This window comes from Microcaecilia unicolor, chromosome 7 (assembly GCF_901765095.1).
Source record: "Microcaecilia unicolor chromosome 7, aMicUni1.1, whole genome shotgun sequence".
Classification (NCBI taxonomy): domain Eukaryota; kingdom Metazoa; phylum Chordata; class Amphibia; order Gymnophiona; family Siphonopidae; genus Microcaecilia; species Microcaecilia unicolor.
In genome coordinates this window covers 290,191,682-290,206,402 of record NC_044037.1, presented here as the reverse complement: position 1 = coordinate 290,206,402, position 14,721 = coordinate 290,191,682, and the positions used below count along the sequence as shown (strand labels likewise).

Sequence of the window (14,721 nt, the reverse complement as noted above, 5' to 3'; positions counted from 1 at the left end):
AAACATGCGCAGCCTTCTACATGGAATGTTGCTAGTGGAATAGCAACATTCCATGTAGAATCTCCAATAGTATCTATTTTATTTTTTTTGTTACATTTGTACTCCGCGCTTTCCCACTCATAGCAGGCTTATATGGGGCAATGGAGGGTTAAGTGACTTGCCCAGAGTCACAAGGAGCTGCCTGTGCCTGAAGTGGGAATCGAACTGAGTTCCTCAGGACCAAAGTCCACCACCCTAACCACTAGGCCACTCCTAATCCAAAAGAATCCCCTTCTCTCACCCGCTAGAAAGTATTTTCTTTCCTTATTGCATTTTAAATATGGAGTTAGAACTAGCTGGTGAAAACTCTGTGGAACTAATCCACTGAGCCTTAAGTGTAGAAATCAGACAGTCCGTCAGTCAGTCAATAAGTGCTTTTTCTATTTTGCTGCTTCTTGTGCCGCTCAAACTAGTTCGCCTTAATCTTTAATCGTAAACTCCTTAATAACACCAAATGTGTAAATTGCTCGCTGCCTGCTTGCATTTTACTCAACACGTAAATCTCAGAGCAAAAACATGTCCATTGCCCACGGTATTCAAAGCAGTCACTCGCCTAGATTGGCTAAAGGTAAAACCTTGATAGTACCAGGCTGGAAAACCATGAGTAAAAGCTTAAAAAGAATAAAAAAACCCACCAGCAACAACAAAAGGAATACAAAACCTACCCAACCCATCAGCACAAAATAGAATTACCCGGAGATAATACTGTTAAAGCCAGATTTGGGATTGTGCCTTGATGACGGTCCACCTTAAGAAAAAACCCTTCCCACGTCGGAGTCGCTCTCTCCCTCCACCTTAAAAGTGAAAGCTGGGCAGGAAGAGTGTATCGGTCGTCTCTGGAGCTTGTGGCTCTCTCTCTCTCTCGCTTTGAGCTGGAGATTCAGCCCTGACTTTTGGTCACCCCCCGCAAGTTTTTCTTTGTTTCGGCTGGACGCCTGAGCCCGGCAGAAGGCGAGCGCCTCCCTGAGTCCCTGCCCCCGGGAGCTTCTATTTATAGCATCAGCTGTCACCGTCTAAAGAATGGTGTGAAGAGAAGGCGGAGAGGGCATAGCCGGGGTTTAAGCTTGCCCCCTGGAGGGGGAGGGATCATATTTTTCTAAAAAAATAATAATAATAATAATAACAGAGCCGGTTTTTCTCTCTACGCGAGCAAACGCTGAGCACACACGAGTCAGGGAAGCCCTCTCCTGAAAGAAGACTCTCCAAAGACTCCAGGGGACCTGCAGAAAAGAATTCCTACCCGCACTCCGGTGAGTGGGGCGCTTGCCTTGCCTGATCGCCACAGGGCGAGAACAGTAGCCAACCATGCTTTAACCTGTCACGCTGTTTTGTGGTTATTTCTTTTATCTGATCAATGCTCGTGTGCCGGCTCTGGTTTGAGGATGCCAGAGCTGGGAGGGGGAGGGGGGCAGAGGGCTAAAATCCTTGTGACCCTGGGCAAGTCACTTAACCCTCCATTGGCCCAGGCATAGGAGCCAACTTTTCAAAATCATTGGGGGTGCTAAGCCCAGTGGAAGTAACCCCTCCCTGGACACATACAAGGAATTTTCTCAATATTGGGGGTGCTCAAGCACCCACAGAGTTGGCTCCTATGGAGGTATCTTGTATTCTGAGCTCATTAGGGACAGAAAAGTACCTGTAAAAATAGTGTGTAATTTGGCAGTATCTACAGGTATTTCAAGTGTGGATTATACATATAGATGTCCTTTGGCTCCTAAGCTAGTTGTGATTTCGAGTTTGATGATCTGAAAGGATTGTTAGCGGGTTTTTTTTTTTTTTTTTTTTTTTACTGATGGAATGTTCAAGTCATTTATTGTGTGGGATGGTCAGTGTTTTAAATAAACAATCGCGTGCTTATGACCAAAGTTGCTTCAAAAGTAGGTGAACGTGTAACAACTCTTTACTTCACTAGCCCTGATGAGTTTCGACATTTTTTGTTTTGTTTTGTTTTTTGAGCGCTGACTTAGATTTAGTACCCTGTTGAGATTTGCTGTTGGAGGGTGGCCATTAAGGATTTACCAGTAAAGCTTCTGTTTAAATATTTTCGTATTCTTCTAATGGCCTCTGCAGAGAAAGGAATCTAGACTGTTGATTTGTGTGTATAATTCAGATACATTTTGTTTTCAGGGTCTGACCAATATACTTTACTCTTGATTTTTTTTCTTAAGTAAGATCAAGTGTTCTGAGATGACTTTTTGTCTCTAAACATAGTAACATAGTAGATGACGGCAGAAAAAGACCTGTACGGTCCATCCAGTCTGCCCAACAAGATAATTCATATTTGCTGCTTTTTGTGTATACCCTACTTCAGGGCACAGACCTGTATAAGTCTGCCCCGCCTCCCAACCACCGGCTCTGGCACAGACCATATAAGTCTGCCCAGCACTATCCCTGCCTCCCACCACCGGCTCTGGCACAGACCGTACAAGTCTGTCCAGCACTATCCCCGCCTCCCAACCACCAGTCCCGCTGCCCACCACCGGCCCTGGCACAGACCGTACAAGTCTGCCCAGCACTATCCCCGCCTCCCAACCACCAGCCCCGCCTCCCGATCTTGACTAAGCTCCTGAGGATCCATTCCTTCGGCACAGAATTCCTTTATGCTTATCCCACGCATGTTTGAATTCCGTTACCGTTTTCATTTCCACCACCTCCCGCGGGAGGGCATTCCAAGCATCCACTACTCTCTCCGTGAAAAAATACTTCCTGACAACATCTTTGTAAGTTTCTCCTTCAGGATTTCTACCTCAGAACTCCCAGGCCCAGATGATCAAAAACCCCGCACTGTTCCAAACAGCGCCCTAAAAATAGCGCCGGGACAGTGTTAACAGCCTCTAGCGCCGGAGTTTGCTTTTGATCATGAGGGCCCCAGAGTCCCTGTATTTCTGTATTTTCTGAAATACTCCCCATTCCATGTGCAGAACCCAAAAGGCAGTCGGAGCTCCCGAGTCTCAGTGCAGGGAAGAGGGCTTTAGAATGGTTAGGGACCGGGCAACATTCTTTCTTTATTTATTTACTGCATTTGTACCCCACATTTCCCCACCTATTTGCAGGCTCAATGTGGCTTACACTATGTTGCAAAAGGTATAATCATAAACAGAGTAAGAGGTTTGGTCTAATTTAACATATTACTGTGTAAGAAATTAGGTAGATAGGTCAGTAGAATTATTTACATAACACAAAATAAAACAGGTAAGATATAATGACCAATAGTGATAATGTGATGAACATAATCAAATTAGAAGGGATCAGTATTAGTTGGTTTAGATGTAGAATGGAATCAAGTCTTTAAGGAGGATTTTTATTGTAAGTCTCTTCGAACAGGTGCGTCTTCAATAACTTCTGGAAGGTTGTCAAGTCATGCGTTGTTTTTATAGCATTCGGTAGTTTATTCCATGATTTTGTGCAGAGGTATGTGAAGGTAGATGCGTGTAGTGATTTGTATTTGAGCCCTCTACAATTGGGGTAGTGGAGGTTTAAGAAGGTACGTGATGAACTTTTTGATGTCTGGGGAAGGGGACGCCTATTTCAAAAAGCGGGCTCCACAGTGGAACTATGCTGCCGGTGCGAACGTTTCGAAAAGAGCGAGAGAGCGCACGGTTCGGAGTGAGGTATTTTTTGATGGATACTTTCAAAACAAGGAGGAGCAACCCTATTAGAGCTGTATCGATTATTTATTTATTTATTTGCTGCACTTGTATCCCACATTTTCCCACCTATTTGCAGGCTCAATGTGGCTTACAGAGTCCTGTTATGGCAATGTCATTCCAGGATATCAGATACAATTAGTGATGTAAACAAGTTAAGTAAAGGGATTTTGGAGTGGAGGAGTGGCCCAGTGGTTAGGGTGGTGGACTTTGGTCCTGGGGAACTGAGGAACTGAGTTCAATTCCCACTTCAGGCACAGGCAGCTCCTTGTGACTCTGGGCAGGTCACTTAACCCTCCATTGCCCCATGTAAGCCGCATTGAGCCTGCTATGAGTGGGAAAGCGCAGGGTACAAATGTAACAAAAATAAAATAGATACTATTGGAGATTCTACATGGAATGTTGCTATTATTGGAGATTCTACATGGAATGTTGCTACTATTTGAGATTCTACATGGAATGTTGCTATTCCACTAGCAACATTCCATGTAGAAGGCTGCGCAGGCTTCTGTTTCTGTAAGTCTGACGTCCTGCACGTACGTGCAGGACGTCAGACTCACAGAAGCAGAAGCCTGCGCGGCCACATTGGTGATCTGCAAGGGCCGACCTCTACATGGAATGTTGCTAGTGGAATAGCAACATTCCATGTAGAATCTCAAATAGTAGCAACAGTGGAGGAGTGGCCTAGTGGTTAGGGTGGTGGAACTGAGTTGGATTCCCACTTCAGGCACAGGCAGCTCCTTGTGACTCCAGGCAAGTCACTTAACCCTCCATTGCCCCATGTAAGCCGCATTGAGCCTGCCATGAGTGGGAAAGCGCGGGGTACAAATGTAACAAAAAAAAGATATAACTATCATACTTACAACGCACACATCTGGATCAGAGGGAGTCTGTCACTCACATTTTTTTCCCTACCTAGAAGTACAGGACGGCATCAGTGCAAGTGAATTTTCACTATACCGACACGATACTCCAATTAACCTTCATTTATTCACTCCCCCCTCACAAACATTTCATGGGCTCTTTGGTTCAAGAACGTGACACACTCATGGCCACAAATGTGAAACCAACACTATATTAGAAAGGCACAAAACAACCTAAAAATTAATACATAAACTCCAAGGAGACCACTCAGCAAAGGACAATAACCTAGCTGATATTATTATTATCATTTATTGCACTTGTATCCCACATTTTCCCACCTATTTGCAGGCTCAATGTGGCTTACAATTTTCCTTCATGGCATTTGCCACTCCAGAGTAGAAAGGTACAGTTGATATTAAATAGAGAACAGGATGACATAATTAAGTGAATAACATAATGGATCGTCATTACAGAGTAAAAGAGACAATTTACATTACCTAAAGAATATTGATGACCTGGTAGATTAAACAGATAAGATTATTTGATTTGGCCCCAAATAGTGCCCTGAATACATTGTTTGTGTTTGTCCAACTAGTTTAAATTCAAATGCGAATAATCTGGGGCTCCACTGTGCTAAATCCTACTGAAATAAACATTTGGTCTTTGATTTCATGGTGCTGCTTTTTATTATCTGTTACGTTAAAGTTCAATGACCATTATTCTTCTTTGGTAATTCCTATTCAGCTGAATGCTAATAATGAAAAATATTATTCGGCCGAACAGTAAAAATGCTGTTCTTTATAGCTCTTAAGGGTTGCGGCAATAGCAAAAATTAAGTCAAGTGCCTTTTAATGGAAGAGCAAAGATCAGTGGCGTAGCCAGACCCAGTATTTTGGATGGACCCAGAGCTAACTTAAATGAGCCCTTCCACGGCACAGCACTCCACAGCCCCCCCCCCCCCCCCGAGATATACAAAATTATAGACCCCAGATCACTGGCTCCCAATCAAAGAACGTATTGCTTTCAAAATCTGCACCCTGGTTCATAAAATTATCTACAGCGAAGCCCCGGGATATATGACAGACCTCATAGACCTACCAACCAGAAACACAACAGGATCAACACGAACGTACCTAAATCTCCGCAACCCAAGCTGCGAAGGACTCAAATACAAATCAACTTATGCATCCAACCTTTCCTATATGACGGCACAAATATGGAACGCACTGCCAAAAGTCGTAAAAACAACTTATGACCACCTAAACGTCCGGAAATCACTACCCACTGACCCAACTTAAAAACCTGAATCCCTGCAACACAACGAAACCAAAGCTCGTAATGGACATAAAATAACTCTTCCACTCTAAGATCCCTAATGTGTCTGTCACATATGAACCTTATTCTACCATAATATCACTTTGTATTTGTTCATACCGGAATTGGCGAACGCCTTTACGATACTATGTAAGCCACATTGAGCCTGCAAATAAGTGGGAAAATGTGGGATACAAATGTAACAAATAAATCTCTTCGCCGTCACCGCGTCCTGGCATCTACCCTCCCAGCGCTGAGCCTCATCACTCCCTGCTGTACTTAACAGGTATCCCCAGCACCTGCAGTGATTTGATTATTGCGCCTGCGCCAGCCCTGCAGGCATCCATGGGCTGGGTCCCGCCAGACAGGAAATGATGAAAGCGGCCGGCGGAAGCCTGCAGGGCCGGCGCAGGCAGCAATAATTGAATCGCTGCAGGCGCCGGGAAAGCCTGTAAGGTACACCAGGAAGGGACGGGGCTCAGCGACAGGCGGGCAGATGCTGGGATGCCGTGGAGGAGGAGAGATGTTGTGGGGTGCCGCTGCTGGGTGGGCCTGAGCCAAGAATGGGTGGGCCTGTGCCCACTCGTAACTACGCCACTGGCAATAAAATAAATATAAATAAATAAAATGTTATACCGAATTGTTCTCCTACTATTGTTTAGTTGCCCTATCAGTTTCCCGTTGTTTCTTTCCATTGTTCTTCTCCATTGTTCTGTTCCCTTAACGATACTTTGACTTTGTTTTTGCATAACTCCTCATAATGTAATCCATAACCGAGTTGTAACAAATTGTATTTCCACCATTCACAATGTATTGTAAGCCACACTGAACCCGCAAATAGGTGGGAAAATGTGGGATACAAATGCAATAAATAAATAAGATTGCAAATTGTCCTTGTTAACTGAGAAGCAGCTCCAAGGTACAAACAACTCACTTTGAAATGCCTGTATACAAACGGTAGAAAACTAAAAAAAATAAGATGGGAAAGTTAAAGTACATAGCCCTAAATGAAGAGGTAGGATATAATAAAACATCTCAAAGACCAAGTGATAGGAGTAAAGCCTTTTACAAAGGTGCGTAAGGCCCTACACACATCCAGCATGTGCCAAATCGGCATTACCACAAAGCTACCGCACAGGGCTGCCAAGAGGGGGGGGAATTCCCAGGGACTCCAAGGAGGGCCCAGCGCTGGGGTATCTTGCCCTCTCCTGCTCCCAGGCCGCTGGTGCCGCAATCCCGTCTCCACCTGCCTACCCTCAGCTCCCTTCTGTCTACCACCCGGTTCCCTGCATTAAAAAAAAAAAAATCTCATTCGGCAGCGCAGCGCCTTCTGTGTGAAAACAGCAGATCGCCTCGGGTGGGCCTTCCCTCACTGTGTCCCGCCCTCCTCTGATGTAACTTCCTATTTTTGCGAGGGCGGGACGCAGTGAGGAAAAGCCCACCCGAGGCAAACTGCCACTTTCATACAGAAGGCGTTGCGCGTCTGATTTTGAGATTTATTTTTTTTAAATGAAGGGGGTCGGGTGGCAGACAGAAGGAAGCTGAGGGAAGGTAGGTGGAGACAGGGGACTGCAGCGCCGGCTTCCTGGGAGCAGGAGAGGGAAGTGACAGCAGTAGCGATTGGGGGGGAGGTGGAGGGGGGATGGGGGCAGCCTTGCCCCAGGCCTGGCTCAGTCTCTCGGCGGCCCTGCTACTGCATGCCTGAGGTGGTAATTCTGAATTTGGCGCATGCCAAAAACACACGATAGAAAATATTTTCTACTATGTGGTCCTTACCCAGCGGTAAACGGCAGTGGGCATGTGCTGCATGCTTACCGCCTGGGTAGCGGCGTGAGACCTTACCGCTAAGTCAATGGGTGATGGTAAGGTCTCAGGACAAAAATGGACAGGCACTGGTTTTTGTTTTGCTGCACGTCTATTTTCTGGCCCCTTAAAAAAGGCCTTTTTTCCAGGACGCAGTAAAAACTGGCCCAGTGCGTGCCCAAAAGACGCGCTTGCACTGCCACAGGCCACTTTTTTTGCCACGGCTTAGTAAGAGGGCCCCTTTGTTACCAGGGTACAAATTATATCACAATGATGAGTTGGATCGAATTGGGGGGGGGGGTAGCGCTGTATATTAAAGAGGGAATCGAACCTGACAAAGGCCAAGATGCACTAAAAAAATCGTTAGAGCCCTTCGCTTACCGATTCCCTTAGCGAATCGGTAAGGAACGGGCATGCATTAAGGAAAGGGAATGCAAATGAGCTGCTCGTTGTAGCTCACTTGCATTCTCTATTCCATCGTTAAACAGTCGGAGTTTGGGAGGAGAGCAAAGTTTATAACGATTCTGAAGTTCGCCCCTGTGGCAGGAAAGTTCTCAAAATGAGACGGAAAGCATAATAAAAGTCATCTTTTGAGACCGCTGGTAAATGCACCCACACACACTTGCAACGAACCGCCAATAATTCCATCAAATAAGTGCAGCGCTCATAATAAAGGTTAAACTTCTTCGCTATGCCGCCGCTCACCCCCTCCACGGCCTGCTCGGGTTCCTCACTCAGCTGAGAGACCTGGACGTCTCTGAGCCAATCACAACGCGTTTCACTCCATATTGAATCAGTCAAAAGTTTGGGGCATGATACTGGATTCCAAAATCCATGTTTAAAGCACAGATTACCGTATATACTTGACTATAAACTGAGATTTTTGGGCCCAAGAAAAAGCCCATAATTTGGGGGTCTCAGCTTATAGCCGAGTCAAGAAATTTCTGAGCTCCCTCCCTCCCTCTCCCCCTGCGGTGACTGGCACTTCTCTCTTGTTCCCCCCCCCCCCCCAAACTGTCATGTCTTACCGCTCCCTCCTGGGTTCTGCCATCGCTGACGCAGGAACCAGAAGGCTTCCAGCATGTGCAGATGCTCAATGCCCCAATTCCGCGTCAGCGATAATAACGTGTAGTGGCAAACATAAATAGTGATCTGACTGAAACAGAAGTGTCTCACAGCAACAGTAGTCGGTTCTGAAATGTATTTTATTTCCTTTTCACTATGAGGTAAATGGTGATTGTGGTACTGTAAGATGTATATATAATTTAAAATATTGCCCTAATTCTCTCTGACCCTGCTTGCTATGCCCTTCACATCCACTGCATTGTAAAAGCCCCCTGTGGTTGATAGCATGCAATCTCTCCATCCTCACCACTAGAGTCAGAATCACTGGACCAATGAGCAAAAGGAAGGACGTTCATTTGAGATTTAGGGGGAGGTTGGCAAACATTCCATGCATAAACTCTGCCCTGTTGGAAGATCTTTCTCATCAGGAGCCAGTTTCTGGTTGTTTGAAAGATGCCTTAAATTGAGTCATCCACGATTGCATGACTGTACATTGTTGATCAAAATCAGATGAACAAGTTGAGGCTTTAAAACAGTCATTATCTATTTCAAGCTTGATCTGTTCTTCCACTTGAATTGTGGTTTCTACTATCGTCAAGATCAATAAATCACTAGCATGTTTATTCAAAATTGTGATCCATTCATCAACAAATGCCTGATGGACCAAAGAGATTTTTGTACACTTTTGTATACCTAAGATATACCAAAGATGTAGTGGAATTGGAAAAGGTGCAGCGAAGGGCAACTAAAATGATAGCGGGGATGGGACGACTTCCCTATGAAGAAAGACTAAGGAGGCTAGGGCTTTTCAGCTTGGAGAAGAGACGGCTGAGGGGAGACATGATAGAGGTATATAAAATAACGAGTGGAGTGGAACAGGTGGATGTGAAGCGTCTGTTCACGCTTTCCAAAAATACTAGGACTAGGGGGCATGCGATGAAACTACAGTGTAGTAAATTTAAAACAAATCGGAGAAAATATTTCTTCACCCAACACATAATTAAACTCTGGAATTCGTTGCCGGAGAACATGGTGAAGACGGTTAGCTTGGCAGAGTTTAAAAAGGGGTTAGACAGTTTCCTAAAGGACAAGTCCATAAACCACTACTAAATGGACTTGGGAAAAATCCACAATTCCAGGAATAACATGTATAGAATGTTTGTACGTTTGGGAAGCTCGCCAGGTGCCCTTGGCTTGGATTGGCTGCTGTTGTGGACAGGATGCTGGGCTCGATGGACCCTTGGTCTTTTCCCAGTGTGCCATTACTTATGTCCTCTACTTGGCTCACTTTTATTACGTTCCTCTGCATTCCTCCCCTTGCCTTGGAATCAGCTGTCATGACGTCAGTGACGTCAGTGCGTGTCTGCCTAGCAGACCACCTCCAGCCTAGGGAGCCACGGTCCCAGGCACAGAATGTTGGAGGTGAGAATTATTATATAGGACAGCCACTTATATACTCGTTTGCACAATGGAATTCCTTCCCAAATCATACAACCTTGCAATTTCAGCTATTTTCGGTCTTACTCCAGCTAATCTCTGTCTTACTTTATTGTTTACATAAAATGGAAAAATACTATCTGAATGTTATGGAATACAGAACACAATATCTAAAATGTTTATAAAAAAAAAAAAAAGAAGTCCAAGGTTTCTTTCACAGGAGATTATAGTCGCCACCTTGCTACAGGAATCTCTCCAAGACCCAGGTCGTATCTCTATTTTTTCTAGGAACCTCAACACATCTTCTCTCTCAAACTGTTTACATATTCTTTGTGTCCTTGTCTGAGTCAGTCAACTCTGTCAGGGTGGGGAAGAGCACTCCTTGCTGAATCAACATGACCTTGTATTCACAGCTTCCACAGCGCTCAGCAAAAATACAGAAAATGCAGTTTGAGCCTTTAGCTATGTAGGTCATGGGTCATAACTGACCTGTCAGTGCTCAGAAAAATGTGAATCAGTTCCAATATTTAATATGGATGGTATTTGTATTCAATTACATTGTCTGTGTATAGTTAGCACTGTGTATTGACTGCTTTTCCTATAGTTTGCAGTATCCTGTGATTGACTCCTTGTGAGCTTTCCCTATTGGCTCTTAGTTCGGAGCTAGGGTCAGCCCTCCCTCTCTGCCCCTGCGACCTGTGTGAGAGACAAAGCTGCCAATTCCGCGGTTCGGCTGCATAATTGGGCAGGTTTTGTGCGACCGCCGAGGTTTTCTTTGAAAGACGAGGGTTGCGGGATATTGGGCGGCTTTTTTTGCCACAGCGGTTGTGGCTTGGCTGTTTTTTTCCCACGGACCAATAGAAGCCCCGCAGATGCAGGCTGTAGGCTTCTTTTAAATGCCTGAGTGTGCCTATGCGGCGGTGGGAAGCCTTTCAGAGTCTCTCTCTCTCTCTACCTCTTCAGTCTGCCATATGCGGTGAGTTCAGTAAGTTTTTTTCTTCGTGGGGGGTCCATTTATGGTTGTGGTTACTTTATTAATATTCATCATTTATAATTTTATTCATAATATTTAATATGATATTCATATTACCTTATTTATATTAATATTGGGCTGGTTTTGAGCTGGAAAAAGTTTTGCCATTTGGCAACACTGGTGAGAGAGAGAGAGCTTAGTCTTGCTAGCATGCTTTGTGATTAGGAGCTGATCCCTTCTTTCCAGCAAGATTTTTCACCATCTCCCCAATTTCCTATTTATTTTCCTTGAGTTTCTCCCCCTTATTTTCTTTTGAGTGTTACAGCTTTTCCTCTCAGCTTTGCTGAGGTTCTAGCCAACTCCTTGCCTCTGGGGTGGTTAGATACAGACTCTGTGTGCAAAAGGCCACAATTCTTGTTCAAGCAACCGAACTTTAGATTTTCTTTGTTTATTCTGAGTATACAATAAAGAAGGTTTGCTTAAGAATTGAGTCTACTAGTAAAGCTTCTGCTTGGGGATGGTCTATGCTGGCAGTTTAAGCTACACTACGTTTTGCCTAGAACAGTACGTATCCGGATTGCATGTGGAATGAGAAGCCATTTTGTCTATTTTAAAAGACCAATTACTATCACTAACTACTACTACTACTTAACATTTCTAAAGCGCTACTAGGGTTACGCAGCGCTGTACAATTTAACATGGAAGGACAGTCCCTGCTCAAGGAGCTTACAATCTAAAAGACAGGTGTATCTCTGAGAAGTGAAGGTGTAAATGTCACAAAAACCCCCTAAAACACTCTAACATGGAACTAAAAGAAGAAAAAAAAACTTGTACTAGTCAAAATACTCCTAATGATGATAATTCATATGACTTTTATTTTTATTTTTGTAGTATGGTTGACTATCATATAAAGGGCAGTAAGTCATGCCCAAGAAACACAGCAATTTCATTTGGTGCTGAAAGGTGAACAATATTCGTATGAATGTTATCATCATTTTGAATAGTATAACTTTTGGGGGGAATTTATTATATGGCTGGAGTGTCCTAGAGGTTTTTGCAATATATATTTTTACACCGTAGAAGGGTGGCTCTTTCTTCTGCCGTGCTGGCTGGGTGGGGTTTCTTGGAGGGCATGGCGTATTTGAGGTAACTGACACAGTGTCCCGTTTAACCAGCAGAAGGTAATGTCAGAGGAGAACAGATGAGAGGGCATTCTGAGGAAGCGTGGCACAGACTTTGCTAATGATACTCTTCAGAATGAAGATTGTTGAGGGTGGACTGGGATTATCACCACCATGGTGGTACATCTGCTATGGGAGAAGCAAGGTCAGCAACCCCTATTGATCAGAATGTAGCATGCTAGGGGTCAGGGGTCACTCCTGGAGAAAACAGCTGTCTGCAGCCAGAAAATGGTAACCTTGTTCTGACATGTGCAATCGGAGATCTTGTCACAAAATAGTCATTGATTTTTTGTTCTCCTAAAAGTCTACAGTGGAAAGGGGAGATGCTCTGATTTATTCCAAAGGTTGCATTTTAAAGGAGGAGATGGTAGTACTGGAGAACAGACCTCATGGGTGAGATCATTTTGTTAAACTGTATTCTTTTCAGTTTAGCACATCCATGACATATGCTGCCCCCCCCACCCCCCACACACCCCTCATATAAATATGTGTAATTTTACAATTAGAAAAAGATAGGGGTAACAGGTTAGTGATCTCCCAGTCCCTACCTACCTCCAGCGACTACAATCGGGATTAGGTGGGTGATAACCTCCTGTCTTAAGCAGCTGAGATGAGTTTGCCAGCTGCCACAATATGGGTCACGTTCGGTGACTGTGCAGGTCCCATCCCTGCACACATTGAGCATTTTTAAAACCCACAGACCAGGCACCAGCGCTTCCGAGCTGCTGCTATCACAAGATCCAGCAACCAGGAAACGTCAGTCTGTGAGCTTTAAACACACTCATGGTGGTTTTAAGTATGTTACTCTTCCCTGCTCTCCTGAACTTTGAACTGTGACAAATTCATACACAATGAATTTGATCCAGTTCAAAAAGGATGTGGGTCAGAGTAGACCCCCCCCCCCCCAGTCTGACCCAGCAGAAAATGATCACTGCACTTGTACAGACACCCTTTTGAGAAAAGTTCAGGGCATGCTATGAAGTTCAACGTTCAGGATTGTTTAGTAATGTAGTAAATGATGGCAGATAAAGTCCAAAATGGCCTGTCCAGTCTGCCCAGTAAAATGCTAAGTATAGCAACAAGTGCCTTCTCCCATCCCTGTGCCTTCATTTGAGAGTTGGGAACTGCCATGGGGATTGGGGAGAGAAAAAAAAACCCAAAATGGTATGGGTTCTGCACCAGAAGATTTATGAGAAGAGACTTTAAATATATACCAAGAGGGGGGGAGAGGGACAAGGGAGACTTTTTATATAGATGTTTAAATACTTGAAAGGTATTAATAGTCAAATAAACCTTTTCCCCAACGATGAGGGAAAACTGTAGAACCAGAAGACTTGAAAAAGCTGAAAGAGAAAAAAAATTAAAAGCAATATTGGGAAATATTTTTTCTTGGGAAAGGTGGGTAGGGACAAAAATGGTGATGAAATTCAAAAAGGCATGGGATAAACACAGAGGACCCCTATACATCAAGAGGACAGAGCATTACCACTCAGATCAAAACATGAAGGACTTAACTTTTTCCTCTGTGCTTTTCTGAAATGAGAATCTGCCCAGATTGGCAGGCTACCATCCTGACCACTTTACTAGGCAGATTAGACCTATCTGTCATCATGAACTAGATTACTGTGTGTCATCCATTTATTTGTGCAAAAACTACCCAGTTGACCATATGATCACTGGCACAGACCTCCAGCATCTTTCAAAAATTTAAAGGCTTCCATACCCTGTCAAAAGGAATATTTTCCCTTGTATGTATATTCTGTAAAAATGTAGCGGAACTAGAAAGGTGTAAAGGACGGCAGAGGATGGAACAGCTCTTATGAGTAGCCCAGCAGGCCAGGAACCTTTTTTGCTTAGAACAGAGCTTTCCAAACTGGTGGAGGCGGCTATAAGTACATCATTATCTCCGGGGGGCTTGCACAGTTTTGACTGCAATGGTGGGATCGCAAGCACAAAAAGATTGGAAAGCACCGCATTTGAGATTAACAGGAGATGAGAGAGTTTCATAAAACCGTGATAGGAAATGGTTATTTACTGTTTTCCACAGTGCAAGGGTTAGGTCACATTCCACGGGACTGACGGGAGCATATCTGAAATGAATCGAAGTTTGGGGCTTGGGGGGTTTTGTTTTGTTTTGTTTTCAGTCAGTATAATTTGAGCTCAGGAGTTTTGCTGCCAGATGATGTTCAAGGCTAGTAAATGAGCAGAGTTTTAAAATGTTTTGGGATATGTTAGATAACAATATGAAAAGGACTTTTCCTTTTTTTTTTTTTTTTGGATCTGCCATGTACTTCCTAATGACCTAGACTGGCCTCTCCTCAGAGGGGATGTTAGGCTGGATGGACCATTTGTCTGAGCCAGATTAGCATGCCTGGAATAGACTTCCTGAGCAGATACG

General features: G+C 44.2%; 1 protein-coding gene across 1 annotated transcript in view; it reads left to right on the top strand.

Annotated features, from left to right (window-relative positions):
- The first annotated feature begins 893 nt into the window (after positions 1-893).
- Positions 894-14,721, top strand: part of LOC115474773 (ras-related protein M-Ras) — a 132,783-nt gene continuing 118,955 nt past the window's right edge. Inside the window, exon 1 of the mRNA XM_030210429.1 lies at positions 894-1,289. The gene's annotated coding sequence lies outside the window, so the exon portion shown is untranslated. The remainder of the gene's footprint in view (positions 1,290-14,721) is intronic.